Source organism: Balaenoptera ricei, chromosome 18, assembly GCF_028023285.1.
Source record: "Balaenoptera ricei isolate mBalRic1 chromosome 18, mBalRic1.hap2, whole genome shotgun sequence".
NCBI classification, from domain to species: Eukaryota; Metazoa; Chordata; class Mammalia; order Artiodactyla; family Balaenopteridae; genus Balaenoptera; species Balaenoptera ricei.
Window position 1 is genome coordinate 10,458,535 of NC_082656.1, and position 14,309 is coordinate 10,472,843.

Below are 14,309 nucleotides of genomic sequence, written 5' to 3' on the forward strand. Positions count from 1 at the left end.
GGAGCTGGCCACAAGATGGGGAGTTTGTAGGTGAGGCACACAGAGTGCTTGAGGTTCCCGTGAGCCAGTTGTGATCCACTGGTAATGCATTCCCAGCAGCTGTTGGTCAGGTTCTTGGTGGAATTCACGACACAGTTAAGATCTGTGCCCCTTACTGTCCTTCAATAGTTGTATCTGCCACTCTCCCCACTTCTTCCTGCCCTCAGTCATGTAGCTCATGATTCTATACTCTGGATGGAGCAAGAGAGAAGGGAGCCCCTTTGGCAGTGTCGTGTACAGCTGGGGCAGCTGGGTGTTCACTCACATGCTCTCCCTTTCTTCTGTGGGATAAATCACTGCGAGGAAGATCTCTCTTGGCCCTGAGCTGTGCCATCCCTGGGTGGAGGGGTGATGTGGGTAAAGTCAAACTGTCCCTCTTACCTCCTCCAATACATCCAAACTTTTTTTTTTCTCCAGCGGAATTTTGGGACTTCTCTGGAAACCTGAACTTTTGCAAAGTCTGTCTTGTCCTTGAGTGAATGTCTAAGTTGGTGTTCTCAGGGGCTCCTAGATGGTGGTTGAGAGAGGCTGGGGCCAGTTTATAGGCCATGACAGGGTCCACATCTGGGACTGAGGTCTGTCTCCCTATTACCTGATGGATGGCTGGACGAGACTCCTCCTGGGTCCCTTGGCTTATGGTGCTGGATTCCACAGCTTCCTGAAAGAGATTACTGTCCATGGGTGGATGCCAAATTTTATTGTTGGTGGGGAGACAAAGATGAGGTACATCTTAAGCTGCCATGATACTGACGTCACTCCCCTTTGATTTTATGTTTTTATAATATAAATTAAGTTTTGTTCCTAAGATTTGAAGTTGTGTAATATGCGTCACACACACACACACAAAACCTCTTGCTGTGGTTTTTCCTTAAGTACTGTGCTATACTTTGAGTTATAGAACTGAGTAATAGGAATTTAAATGTTATTTCCAAATTATAGCCCTCCAAATCATGAAACACATTTCTTAAAAATTACAAAATCAATCCTTAGCAGCCATTTTCTTTCTACCTAGTTCTCAAGAAAGACATAATCATTTCATATTTTTCAAATTGATGAGCTAAATTGTATTAGCTATTTGCCCCTTGGTTTCTTTCCTGTTCACAATTCCTGTGGAAATTTGGAATGTTATCATGAGATGCTCTTTATCAGTTTGATTGTGGTATGCAAGACTTATAATAAATTACTTTCCTCTCAGTAAAGGAAAGTGGTCCCTACAAACCTTAACTCTCATTTAAATTACAACCTAATGCTGGTTACAAACACTGCATGGTACCTTTGTGGCTTGGTACTTTCTGTGCCTGTTTCAGCTCTTTTGATGGGCTAATTGCCTACTGAAATTACCTTCTCTGTAGATAGCAGCATGAGAAACTTTAGCAACTTCCTGAAGTGTGGCTGTACAAAATAATCACTAGCAGTAGGCATGGAAAAAACTTCTTGGTCTTTATGTGGGACACTGTGTTAGATTCTTTACAGATATTCTCTCACGTAATTCTCTTAATGATCTTGAAGTTGGCCATTATTATCCTGTTTCGCAGGTGGAGAAACTGGATCCAGGCAGTTGAGCACAGACTGCCCTCAACTACATTCATAGCCACCAACCAAGAAATAGACCCTCAGTACTACCCAGCAAACTCATATTTCTCAGATCGAGTCTCCACAATACCTTTTCCAGAACTTCATTTAGAGCAGATAACCTTATCTCCTTACCAGCCAGCTACCAAAACCAAATATGTATGCATCCTATATTACTATATGTTCATTTGTATGTATCTGATTTACTCTGTGTGCATTCATATTTTCTCTTGATGAGACAGAGACGCTGCTCATCTGTTTTTAATCCTGTGCCTTGGATTTCACCAATATTAGCCTGTCTCTCAAAACCTATGATGTCCATTGTCCTTGTCTCTTTCCGCCTCAGTCCCTCTCTCAAAATTGGATTGTTGCTTTGGTTTTTATTGTCCTAATGTCATCTTATTAAAGTTTCCAACATACAGAAAACTGAAAAAAAAGTGACAATGAACATTCATACTGGTATTTTACAGTGAACATTTAACTGTATTTGCTTTATCACATATCTATCCATCACTCCATTCTTTAGTCATCTTATGTTTTTGCTGCATTTCAAAGTAAGTACGTTTTCTCCCAGCTTGTTAACATGTATATCATTAACTAGCCAGTTTAATAAGGCAAGAAAAATGCATAACAGGCATAAGGAAACAAAAGGATGGAGGAAAATTGTTTTTTTAGCAGGTGAAATTATTGTTTACCTGAAAGATCCTAAACAATTCTTTTAACAAATTAGTGAATTTAGCAGGCTCGCAAGATATAAAGTTAATATACACAAATTAATTGTATTTTTATATAAACAAGTAAATTATTGGAAAATAAAGTTTAAATAATTTACAAATACATCAAAAATGCTAAAATAATTAGTAATAAGTTTAAAAAACAATGCTTAAGACCTGTACATTGAAAATAAATCATTGTTAAAAGAAGGTAAAGAACGTGTATAAATGTAATGATATATCTTGGATAAGTTGAGTGCATAAAATAATACAGGTGTAGGCTGTCTTTACACAAAGGTTAGATGAAAATGATTTTTGAATTGTTGAAAGAAGTCAACTTTGCTCATGTCATCTAAGGGAAAATCTATTCTTAATTTTTCCCCACCCTCTATCTCCTGTTTTGCAAAGATTGGATTCTTTAGTTGACAATACAGTGCATCTAAATGGTGAATATTTTTGTGTAAGGTCATTCTTAAGCCATTACACATATGCTCCTACTGAAGTCTTTGGGAAATTAGTTGTCAGTGAATCATCTGGCCTATAATCTTATGGGAAATCAATTTCCAGACATTAAATAACAGACGTAACTATGAATACATTCCCCAAATTGTGAAGTTGAAGACTAAATTCTAAAATTGACTTTCTGATAACAAATTTTATGAAAATAATATCAATATTGTGAAACATTGATACTCCACGAATGGGATTTATTAAATTGCAGCGCATTGTGGTACTGAAAACTAAATATGAGAATGTTATCCTATCAGAATTGCACAAATATATTGAGAAAAGTTGTTCTCAGTGTAAAAACCAGTAAGCAAAGAATTTAACCTTGTTTGCAAGCATTGTTAGCTGGGAATAATTCCCATTTCTGATGTTTCCTTCCTGTAAAGTGAGATCTCTTAATGTCATTGTAGGTCTCTCTCCATCCTTTATTCATCCAGCTCCTAGAGAGATCGAGTCTTTTTTGATTGTCAGCTTTGGGAAGAATAAATGAACCTGCTTGACTTAGCTCCAACTTTCTTCCTGTTTGGAATGAGCCTGTGTGTTCTAAGTTATAAATCTTAACTAGTCAGACTTCCTACCTACAGGGAGGCCTATCCACCTCTAGCACTGCACCCCCGCCCCTGCCCCCCAACAAACCATATCCTGCAGCCTGCCCTCTATCAGTAACAGGCATTATTTTGACCTCCTACTTTTCTGTTTTGTTGTACTTCTCAACTTGTTTATAAGCCGAGTGTGTATTAAAGGTGCTATTTATTGGGGAGGGGCTCTCAGAGATTCCCAAGTTTTGTTTATTCACCAGCAACATTGAGAAAGAAAAATAAACGAAAAATTCGAGGGGGACAATTTGGGCAGAAGCTTTTTGTGCATCCGGGGCCTACATCGTGGGTCTTGGACTTTAGTTTGGGGGAGAAACCTTGCTGGTTTATAGAGGCTTATTTTAGGCCAAATGTGTTTTTACACTTTTGTACTTGACTTTGAACTTCCGTCGCCTGAGAAAGAAATTTAAGCTGTCATGAGGTATTTTGAGCTTAGCAGGTGACTGTAACTTATGACTTACGCAATTTTTGTGAGAAAATAAGACACAACCCTCTGGCTGTGTTGGGGGCTTCAGGTAGATTGCTTTAGTTTACTGCACAGGCCTTGCTTTTCCTTGTTGAGACAAAGATTCCATTGCAGAGAAGAGTTTTACTCTTCTCTGCAATGTGTAACTGTTTTACACATTGGTTGTCAGAAGAATATTTGCCACTTTTCAACTGCAAGGCAGCTGAATTCTGCATGTGAACAGAGCACTAGAGATGCTCTATCTTTATATGGTTAGTACCAAGCATAGTTAATCTAGGTCATCTAGATTGGAAATACTAGGTTCTATTCCTCTTTCAGGATGAAGGAGGGCACTCTGGAGGGACTGACTAACCTTGATTTCATGTGGCATTTCCTCTGACTTTCAAGACTCACTGTCCTATCATAGAATCTCAGATCGGCTCTATGTTAATATCATAAGTTATAACTCTGGCTTGATATCTGACACCCAAATTGTGGCTTCACCCTTGTTCTTATGTTAGACTTAATGAACAAGTAAGAGATGTGAGCCCTTATTAAATAATGCCATCCCCTTAAGATAGAAATTCAACTAAATGACATTATTACAAACCCAAAGGTAGAAGGAAACAAAAATGCTCAGTGCCTGGAACTGTTTGCCTCTAGTAATAAATTCATTTGCTTAGGAAAACAAGAAGAAACTGTAGTGGTTTGAAAGGTGTACTTCAGTTTTATTGTCAAACTCACAAGCAGTGAAAGATTAAAAAAATAAAGGAACACAGGCCAATTAAGCTGGAGGAAGAGATTTTAAAAATTTATTCATTTATGTTAAGGAAGAGTAAAGAAGAAAAGGGCATCTTAAAGATGACGTTTGACCAATATAAAAGGGGGGAAAAAGCAGTACCCAGATTCCAACTGCTCTAAAAGAAGGAAAGACATTTTTGTTATTAGATCAGAAATGATGACTGGGATCCAAACAAATCTAGCAGATACCAGATCTGATTCCTTCAAGAAAGGCCAAGTCACCGAGGGATGATGACTTCTGAAAGCCATAGGTCCCCACTCAGAGCAGTTGGAGAACCACTCCTTAAAGAGTGGGACAGCTGTACCAAGTGGTTATAAAAAATTGGGGCAGAATTGAGGAAGGAAATCCATGTGAAATATTCAAAGCATTTTTCAGCTGAGTTTCCATGTGACACATCATTGCAGTTGAACCAGGCATTACCTTTGCCCTGAGGGAACTTACTGACCTTTGTCAATACATTTATGAAATGAGGATCCTAAAAGAAAGTTGAGAGAAGATGTGATGAAATCTAGATGTGAGAATCAGAGAACAAGTCCAGGCTTTGATTAAATGTCTGATGGAAGAATATCTCTAGGTGGGGATTATTCATCTCATCAAGAGTAAGGTAGACAAAATTTGAACAATGAATCCAGAACTTCTTGATTTCTTCTCTATGATGATGATGATGATGAAGAATCCAGAGAAGTTATAAAAACTGAACCAGAAAGCAAAGATGAAATAAATGGAAGGGAGGCGCTAAGTTTCAACCAGTTGCATTAGCTCCCACACAGATTAGAGAAGGAAAGTGGCCACTTTAAGAAGTAGATTAAATTGTTAAGCTCAAATAGCTTTCCTGAAAGGAGTGCTGAAATAACAGAGGGAAATTCAGTACCAGTGGTATGTTTCAGTACTTCAGAAAAAAGATATAGTTGAACAAAAAAGCTACTCAGACGCTGGGACATTTAAAACTGTTTTCCCCAGGGACACAAGCTGCAGAAACATCAAAATCACTTAGTGCAGGAATCTGTTCAGGGTGGATCTTCAGCCAAAACAAATTGGGAATGAAGGGGAACTCTTCTCTAGGGGGTGAGTTGCACTGCCCAAGCAATCCCAGAGCCAGAGGCAGTGAGGCAGCCACTGTGGCACAGGACCGAAAAAGCCTCTTTCTGAGAGGTGGTGCACTTATGTCACTACACAGTATTAGGGGCCCAAGGTTTAATAGGAAAATGGAATTAAGAGGTCCTGGATGTGCTGGATGGGGAAGAAAGGTACTTGAGTTCCTGTGATTGGAGCTGATCCCATTACAGTTATCTAAATGTGCAAGGAGGCAGAAATGCCTCAAATGACACTGTGAGGATGCAGGAAGCATAGATAGATTTTTTTTTTCTCACAAAAATGTAAAGAAATGTAAATGAAAGTGCTAAATGCAAGTGTAGTCTCAAAATAACTTCTCGTTCGGAGAATTTTCCTCGTTTGGCTTAAGTAAGCAATCCAGACAATTGGTCTTGAATGACAGACTTCCTACTAGGTTGAATCCAAGAATATTTTCCTTTTTTCCCAGACATCATCAGATTTCTCTCAGGGTCTTGGTAGCCCTGGTTCTGGGAATGTAATTTTGTAATTGATCTAAGGGCAGGAGAATGGCTTTCTAAACTAGATGGATCTGGAAAAACCCTGTGATAATTCTCTGTGTCCTGTTAACTCTTAGGGTTCTTTAGAAGTGAGGCTCCTGAGGGACTAAGTATTGAATTACTATGACTTCTGGGGCTTCGGAAACTCCAAATCCATTCCAGAGAGGAACTGTTGTAGTTGCTGAATACCGAGGCATAAAAATCCCTTTTGCTGAGCCTCGGTGGAATAACAAATCAGTGAATGGTTTTTGTTTTGTAATTGAACTTTGCGCTTTGAACTTTAACACACAAGAATTTGATTTCAGACTTTAGTTCCCTTGGATTTCAATGTTTTTGAATTTCAACTTGTAAAAGAATTTAGTCTTTGGACTTTAATTTCTTTCTTGGAATTTAATAATAGAGAGGAAATCGTGTTCAAAGTTGAAGCATCTCTTTATAGGTGTTTTATTATCGAAATATCTTCAAGATAGCGTTTAATCTCTGCAGAACCTTTGTCATGCTGTATTGGATAGCATATGTGGACATAATTCGGGGCAGAAAATAAAATAGGGGATACATTTTCAGCTTTTGGTATGGAGTGGATCCAAAGTTGATATATTGAATGTATTCGTCTGACGCATTGCAGATTCTTGTGGGGACGACTTTTAAGCTGCCTGCCACTAGACCCAGGAGGAAACTCAAAAGAGCAGAGACGTGTAGCTTGTGATCTTATGAAGGTGGCCTCATGAAAGGTCTCCCAAGGCAGACAGCTACAACTCTTGCTGACCATAGGCTTTGATGGAAGAAATTTTCACATACTGAGGTATGGGGAAGTCATTCTGGGCTTATAACGTGATTTGGCTTGAATTTTATGCTAAGACAGGCTGTCTTACGGCCTGTCAAACATACATTGTACATCTGCTTTAACCATTAAAGAAAAGAGTGTCACTCATCATCCAGTTATACAAAGAGTTAAATCACAACCCACTGCAGTTGCCCCACTGACAGTGTGCCCTAAGGGGAATTCAGGATGCAAAAAAACAAAACAGGATGAAGCATTCTGTCGTTCAGATATATCGGGGGTCCTAGATAGTTAAGGTGCATATCTAAGGAAGAATTTCAGTGACCCCAGATTCTTGCATCTTCCTATACATAGAAAAACACTAAAATCACTAACTTGAGATATCTGTTTTTTGTGATTAGCAGTAATTTTTTACCAAGATATATGCTAGACTACATGTATTTCCCAGCCAAAAAATTCATATATATACTGGCTCTTCCCCTACCTCTTCAGAGCAGTCCCTTGAGAGGTTGTTTCCTGGGCTATAGTCCTCAGTTTGGCTTGAATAAAGCTCTCTTCTATTCTTATTATAGATTTTTTAATTGATTATTTGCATCCACAGCTTCATGCTTAAGCCCAATGAGTTAAGAGAATCAAAATCTGGGGAATGGTCCTCTTTCCCACTTCTGATGCTTTGGTCATGTGAAAGGAGCTCAATTAGTTGTAGGTCTGGGCTTCCCTCTGCCCCATCAATCACCCTGCCTCTGAGGAGATTCTTAGTCTATGAGTCGATTTTGGAGGAATAACAGGGCATGCTCAGCTCAGCTCAGCTCAGCTCCCGTCTTTCTCCTCTTGGAAGTGACCATGAATTCTCCTCCATTATTCCACATGGGGAGTCCTGCCCTGGTCCAGTGCTTCTGTGCCTAGTTGGGTAAGTCTGCCCAATTCTGGACTTCATTATTAGTGAGTCCCAAGATATCAATATAAGCCAGGTCTTCCAACTTGACCTCTATCAGATATAAATATGATATTTTGGCTTCATCTTTTCTCTTTTGACTCCTGATGTAAACTTTGGTGCTCTGTTAATACCTAGGTTGATTACTTTTTCAGAGTCCTTAATTTCCTAATCTGAAATGCAAGTCAATTCAACAAATATTCAGCACCTACTATATATTACTGTGCTGGGCACTGGGAATACAGAAATAAACAATATCACATTAGATGGTGACTACTTATTTACACACCTAAGTATAATATTAGAAAAAATATGTATATTGTAAAATCACACAAAGGAAGAAGCAATCAGTCTGTCTGGTGGTTTGGAGGTAGGCATCTTTCATGGAGAAGTACATTTTTGAGCAAAATGGCCAAGCAGGGGAAGTATATTTTTAACAGCAAGAACAGGACATAATAAACACATGGGCTTATGAAGTACATGTTGTATCAAGATACTAAAAATAGTTGATAATTCCTGAACATAATTTCTTTGATAGGAAATCAGGATGGAGAGGTAGACAGGACTGGATCATGACCATTCAAGAAGCTTAAACTTTGACATTATCTTGTCAATGAGGAGGAGCGTTTGAACAGCCGCACCCCAGAGAGTGATATGGTCAAGTTTACAAAACAGACCAAATGACTTCTAGATTTCTTTTTAGCTTTACAGTTATCTGATTTGTGTCTTGGGCCTTGCTGTAGATTTAGAACATTTACTTCTCAGCTATCCTAAATCAACTCCTTACAACATTGTATTAGGATTAGGTTTGGCTGCATATAACAGAAAAGAAAATAACAGTGGGTTAAACTTGACAGTTTATTTCTCTCATGTAAAAGCAATTTGGTGGGCTAGTCTTGTGGCTTTACAAAATTATTGGTAATCAGGATATACTTCCCACTCTTCATTCTACAAGCCCTAGAGTATGAACTTTGTCCTTATATTTCAAGATGGCAGCTGGAGATGCAGACATCACGGTCATATTCTAGGATGGCAGCAGGACAAAGGAAACTTTAAAGAAGATTTCCTAGAGGTACCTCCTACACTTTTACTTCTCAATGTCTGGGATTTATTTCTGTTGGTCACCTCTGAAGTTGGAGAAAAGCTAGGCATATGATGGCACTGAGTAAAATCCTTTTTTTTTAAAAATCAGAGAAAAAGTGGAAAATGAATATTGGGGTAAGCCATTAGCTGTCTCTGTTTCATTCATAGAAAACTGAGGTATCTCTTTACCTATTTAAGTGGAAATAGAAATGGTAAGCTATCAAATATTGAGAAAGTATTGCTCACAGAATTTATTTTTCTGATTCTCACAGAATTTATTTTTCTGATTCTAGTTCTTAGTCCTACCTTTTTCTTTAAACTATGGCATCATAACCCCCTGAATTTGAAACTCCATTTATAACACACACCATATGTATCCTCAAGTGCTGAATGCATGCTCAGCAATGGGTGACCATGTCATCCTTCTCTATGTGACTCCTGGCACTTTGGGTAGGCTGTTTTCTTTCTCTGGGATACTTTTCCCTTCCTTACGTCTGCTAATTCTGTGGGGGTTCTGTGTCACTGTTGTTTTGCCTAGAAGGGTAGGTTAGGACTCCTCCCTTGTCATAATGGCTATAGTAATTTGTTGTAATAACTTCTTCATTGTCAGTCTTTCTGGTTGGAAGTCAGTGAAGACAGTGAGCAGCTGCATCTGTTTTGTTCTCTGCTCTAGCTGTCTAGTACAATGCCTAGAAAATATAGGTGCTTAATATATTTGTTGAAGGGATAAATGGGCAAAAATTAAGTGACTGAACCCAGTTGAAAGGGTATTATCATTGAAAGTTATCATTGCTATGAAACTATGTAGTATGGTATTAATTATGCAGTGGTGACAAATTTGGGTGTGCAAAAAAGTAATCATTTTTCTCCAACTCAGACTAACATTGACGTTGAGCTCCTCATTCCCCTTGGAGATTTAATCTCAGCCAATTCATGGTAGACTCAGTCAAATTATGGCTTTCTTAGTCAATTCAGAGGCTTATTTTTCCCCCCAGTCAGTTCAGGATTCCTCCTCTGAGATTGCCTCTCAATTGTGGGGAAGTTCCATTACCTCAAGGCATGGAGAAGAGACTACACTTGGGACGTTCTCTGCCTAGGCTGACACCTGGCAAATGTATCATTCTACCTGTTTCCTGGGGTATGTGACTGTGTGGTGTCTGCTGAGGCATTGGGGTTCCCACTGGTCTCCAGTTACTGTGCTCCCTTCAGCCACTGGGATGTGATGAGTGTGCAAGCTCTTTTTTAGTGACCACCCCCCCACCCCCCTTTGTCTCTCAGGGAGGCACAGGCAGAATTGTGCTCTGTGGAGCTTTCTCAGGTGCCTTGGTATAGACTCCTCATGCCACCATCTCTACCCACTGTCACCTTGCCACAGTGATACAGGGACCCCTTTAAGGCTTACCTCTTGCATAGTCTCTAGTAGAAGTGGGGCCTTCTCCCCCACTGGTCTCCTCTATGCTCAGATCCCCAAATCTATCTGGGATTCTTTGCCCCTCACCCCCTCCCAAGAGTTTTGGCCCTGATGATGATGGTTAGAGGGCAGACTCTCTTTTCAGAGACCTACACCATCTAACTCTATGGCTTTCTCTCATATCCTACACTTCTCTCTTCCTTATAAATTGTAATCCCTTCTAAACTACTTTGGCTAATTTCACATGCTTTCAAGTTTATTGTTCATGACATAAATGAAATGCCACAAATACATCATGATTTTGATACTCAGAAGTCAGACTTTTGAGACTCAAAAATAAATAAAATAACTTTTTGCATTGTCTTTGCTGCAAGTTTCAAAAGTCTGCTTTAAAACTCGGAAGCTGAGGATGAACTATTTCCATCTGCCCTCTCATCCTTTCCCTGAGACAAAGCCTACACACCTAAAAGAGAGGGTCATGGAGCAAAATAAGAATTCTGAGGAAAAAAAATAGATGGGTTAATAACAAATTAACCCAATATATAATAAGGACAATTGATAATCACTCTAATGCTGCAAAATAATAGAATAGTAAAATAATGTTATAATGGAAAACTATAAAATCATTGAATATTTAGAAGTATTTTTAATAATACAAAAATCTTTATGTTTTAACGAGTGAAGAGACGGATATATAAAAGTATGTACAAAGATCACAACATTATAAAACTACTCGGAGCACATAGTCATGAGGAAAAGAAGCATAATTTTAGCATAATTTTGGGTAGTAGGACTATGCATAATTCCTGTTTTTTACATTTTCTAATATTTCCCTCTAAGGAATGTGAATTATGTTTATAATCACATTATATATTATATATATATATGCATATACATGTATGTATTTACAGTTTGACATAAATAATAAAATTTCCTATAGACAGTCCAGGCAAACAGCATCCCTTATATAATGATGGCTAAATAAGACTATATCTATCTTTAGATATATTTTTGTACTCTATCTGTACATATATTTTTTGGATGAGGGAAAAGAGCCAGGGGGGAAAGCTGAAGTAGCCAGGTTCCCCACAAGAAAATTAAGGGAACAACAATGTGGAGGAGGAGGATAGAAGTCCATGACTGCTTGCAGTTGGGGTGGGGGCTGCCATCAGACACTTGCTCAGATGCAGACAGATTTTGCTGTCTGCTACCACACAAACACATTTTAAGATGTATTCTACATTATAGACCTCTAAATATTTGAATTAGCTATTGTATTTCTCCTTAACTGTCCCCCTCTCCAAACTAGACATTTCCAGGTGCTGCAAATTTTCATCCTGTGACTTGGTCTTCAGAGTCCTTTTTCTGTTGGTTGCTTGTCTCTGGATGGGCGTCTCCTTATCCCTCAGCTTCTTAAAGTGACACTTGACTCCATATGTGGTCCAGGCAGCTCTGAGGATAAACTCCTTGTTCTTTCCCTCTAGGCTAAAGCAAGGAGAGAAGAAAGAAAAATGAGATGTGTTATGTTTCTGTCTCTGGCATGATTCCCAGTCAAGATTTTCCTAAAATCAGGGGGAGGTTACTTCGGCAACAACAATTTTTTTAATTAATTAATTAATTAATTAATTAATTAATTAATTTTCGGCTGGGTTGGATCTTTGTTGCTGCCCGCGGGCTTTCTCTAGTTGTGGCGAGCGGGGGCTACTCTTCGTTGCGGTGCGTGGGCTTCTCATTGCAGTGGCTTCTCTTGTTGCGGAGCACGGGCTCTAGGCTTGCGGGCTTCAGTAGTTGTGGCTTGTGGGCTCAGTAGTTGTGGCTCGCAGGCTCTACAGTGCAGGCTCAGTAGTTGTGGCGCACGGGCTTAGTTGCTCCGTGGCATGTGGGATCTTCCCGGACCAGGGCTTGAACCCGTGTCCCCTGCATTGTCAGGCGGATTCTTAACCACTGCGCCACCAGGGAAGCCCTGGCAACAACAATTTAATGGGCCTTTAAATAACCTCCTCCTGGGAGATCCCTGGTGGTGCAGTGGTTAAGAATCTGCCTGCCAATGCAGGGGACACAGGCTCAAGCCCTGGTCTGGGAAGATCCCATGTGCCATGGAACAGCTAAGCTTGTATGCCACAACTACTGAGCCTGCACACTATAGCCCACAAGGCACAACTACTGAGCCCATGTGCCTAGAGCCTGTGCTCTGCAAGAAGAGAAGCCACCACAATGAGAAGCGCGTGCACCACAATGAGGAGTAGCCCCCACTCGCCGTAACTAGGGAAAGACTGCGGGCAGCAACGAAGACCCAGTGCAGCCAGAAATAAATAAATTAATTAATTAAAAAAATGAAAATTTAAAAAAAAAAAAAAACCTCCTCCTGCTTAGTGATACTTCATTTTCATAAAATAAGCAAGCCCTGCAGTGACTTCTTAAAGTAGCCATAAACCTTTTCTTTTCTCTCTCATTATTTAAGAAACATATTCAAACAAATCATATAATATTTAAAAACATGTTGCTGAGATTGGTTCAAGATGGCGGAGTAGAAGGACCGTGCACTCACTCGCTCTTGCGAGAGCATCGGAATCACAACTAACTGCTGAACAATCATTGAAAGGGAGACACTGGAACTCACCAAAAAAGATACCCCACATCCAAAGACAAAGGAGAAGCTGCAATGAGATGTTGGGAGGGGTGCAATCACAATAAAATCAAATCCCATAACAGCTGGGTGGGTGACTCACAAACTGGAGAACAATTATACCACAGAAGTCCAGCCACTGGAGTGAAGGTTCTGAGCCCCACGTCAGGCTTCCCAACCTGGGGGTCCAGCAACGGGAGGAGGAATTCCCAGAGAATCAGACTTTGAAAGCTAGCAGGATTTGATTGCAGGACCTCGACAGGACTGGGGGAAACAGAGACTCCAGTCTTGGAGGGCACACACAAAGTAGTGTGCACATCAGGACCCAGGGGGAAGGAGCATTGACCCCATAGGAGACTGAACCAGACCTACCTGCTAGTGTTGGAGGGTCTCCTGCAGAGGCGGGGTGTGGCTGTGGCTCACCACAGGGACAGGGACACTGGCAGCAGAAGTTCTGGGCAGTACTCCTTGGCGAGAGCCCTCCCAGAGTCTGCCATTAGCCCCACCAAAGAGCCTGGGTAGGCTCCAGTGTTGGGTCGCCTCAGGCCAAACAACCAACACGGAGAGAACTCAGCCCCACCCATCAGGAGACAAGCAGATTAGTTTTACTGAGCTCTGCCCACCAGAGCAACGGCCGGCTCTACCCACCACCAGTCCCTCCCATCAGGAAGCTTACACAAGCCCCTTAGATAGCCTCATCTACCAGAGGGCAGACAGCAGAAGCAAGAAGAACTGCAATTTTGCAGCCTGTGGAATGAAAACCACATTCACAGAAAGACAGACAAAATGAAAAGGCAGAGGACTATGTACCAGATGAAGGAACAAGATAAAATCTCAGAAAAACAACTAAATGAAGTGGAGATAGGCAATCTTCCAGAAAAGGAATTCAGAATAATGATAACGAAGATGATCCAGGATCTCAGAAAGAGAATGGAGGCAGAGATGAGAAGATGGAAAAAATGTTTAACAAAGACCTAGAAGAATTAAAGAACAAACAAACAGAGATGAACAATACAATAACTGAGATGAAAAATACACTAGAAGGAATCAATAGCAGAATAACTGAGGCAGAAGAACAGATAAGTGACCTGGAAGACAGAATGGTGGAAATCACTGCTGCAGAACAGAATAAAGAAAAAAGAATGAAAAAAAATGAGGACAGCCTAAGAGACCTCTGGGACAACATTAAA

General features: G+C 40.1%; 1 protein-coding gene across 5 annotated transcripts in view; it reads left to right on the forward strand.

Moving 5' to 3' along the window:
* RFC3 (replication factor C subunit 3) overlaps window positions 1-14,309 on the forward strand; it is a 775,950-nt gene that overhangs the window by 258,559 nt on the left and 503,082 nt on the right. For 4 of the 5 annotated variants that reach the window (XM_059902817.1, XM_059902818.1, XM_059902819.1 and 1 more), the window contains 2 exons: window positions 6,910-7,086; window positions 8,989-9,071. The exons of the other annotated variant lie outside the window; for it this stretch is intronic. The gene's annotated coding sequence lies outside the window, so the exon portion shown is untranslated. The remainder of the gene's footprint in view (window positions 1-6,909; window positions 7,087-8,988; window positions 9,072-14,309) is intronic. 5 annotated transcript variants of the gene reach the window in all.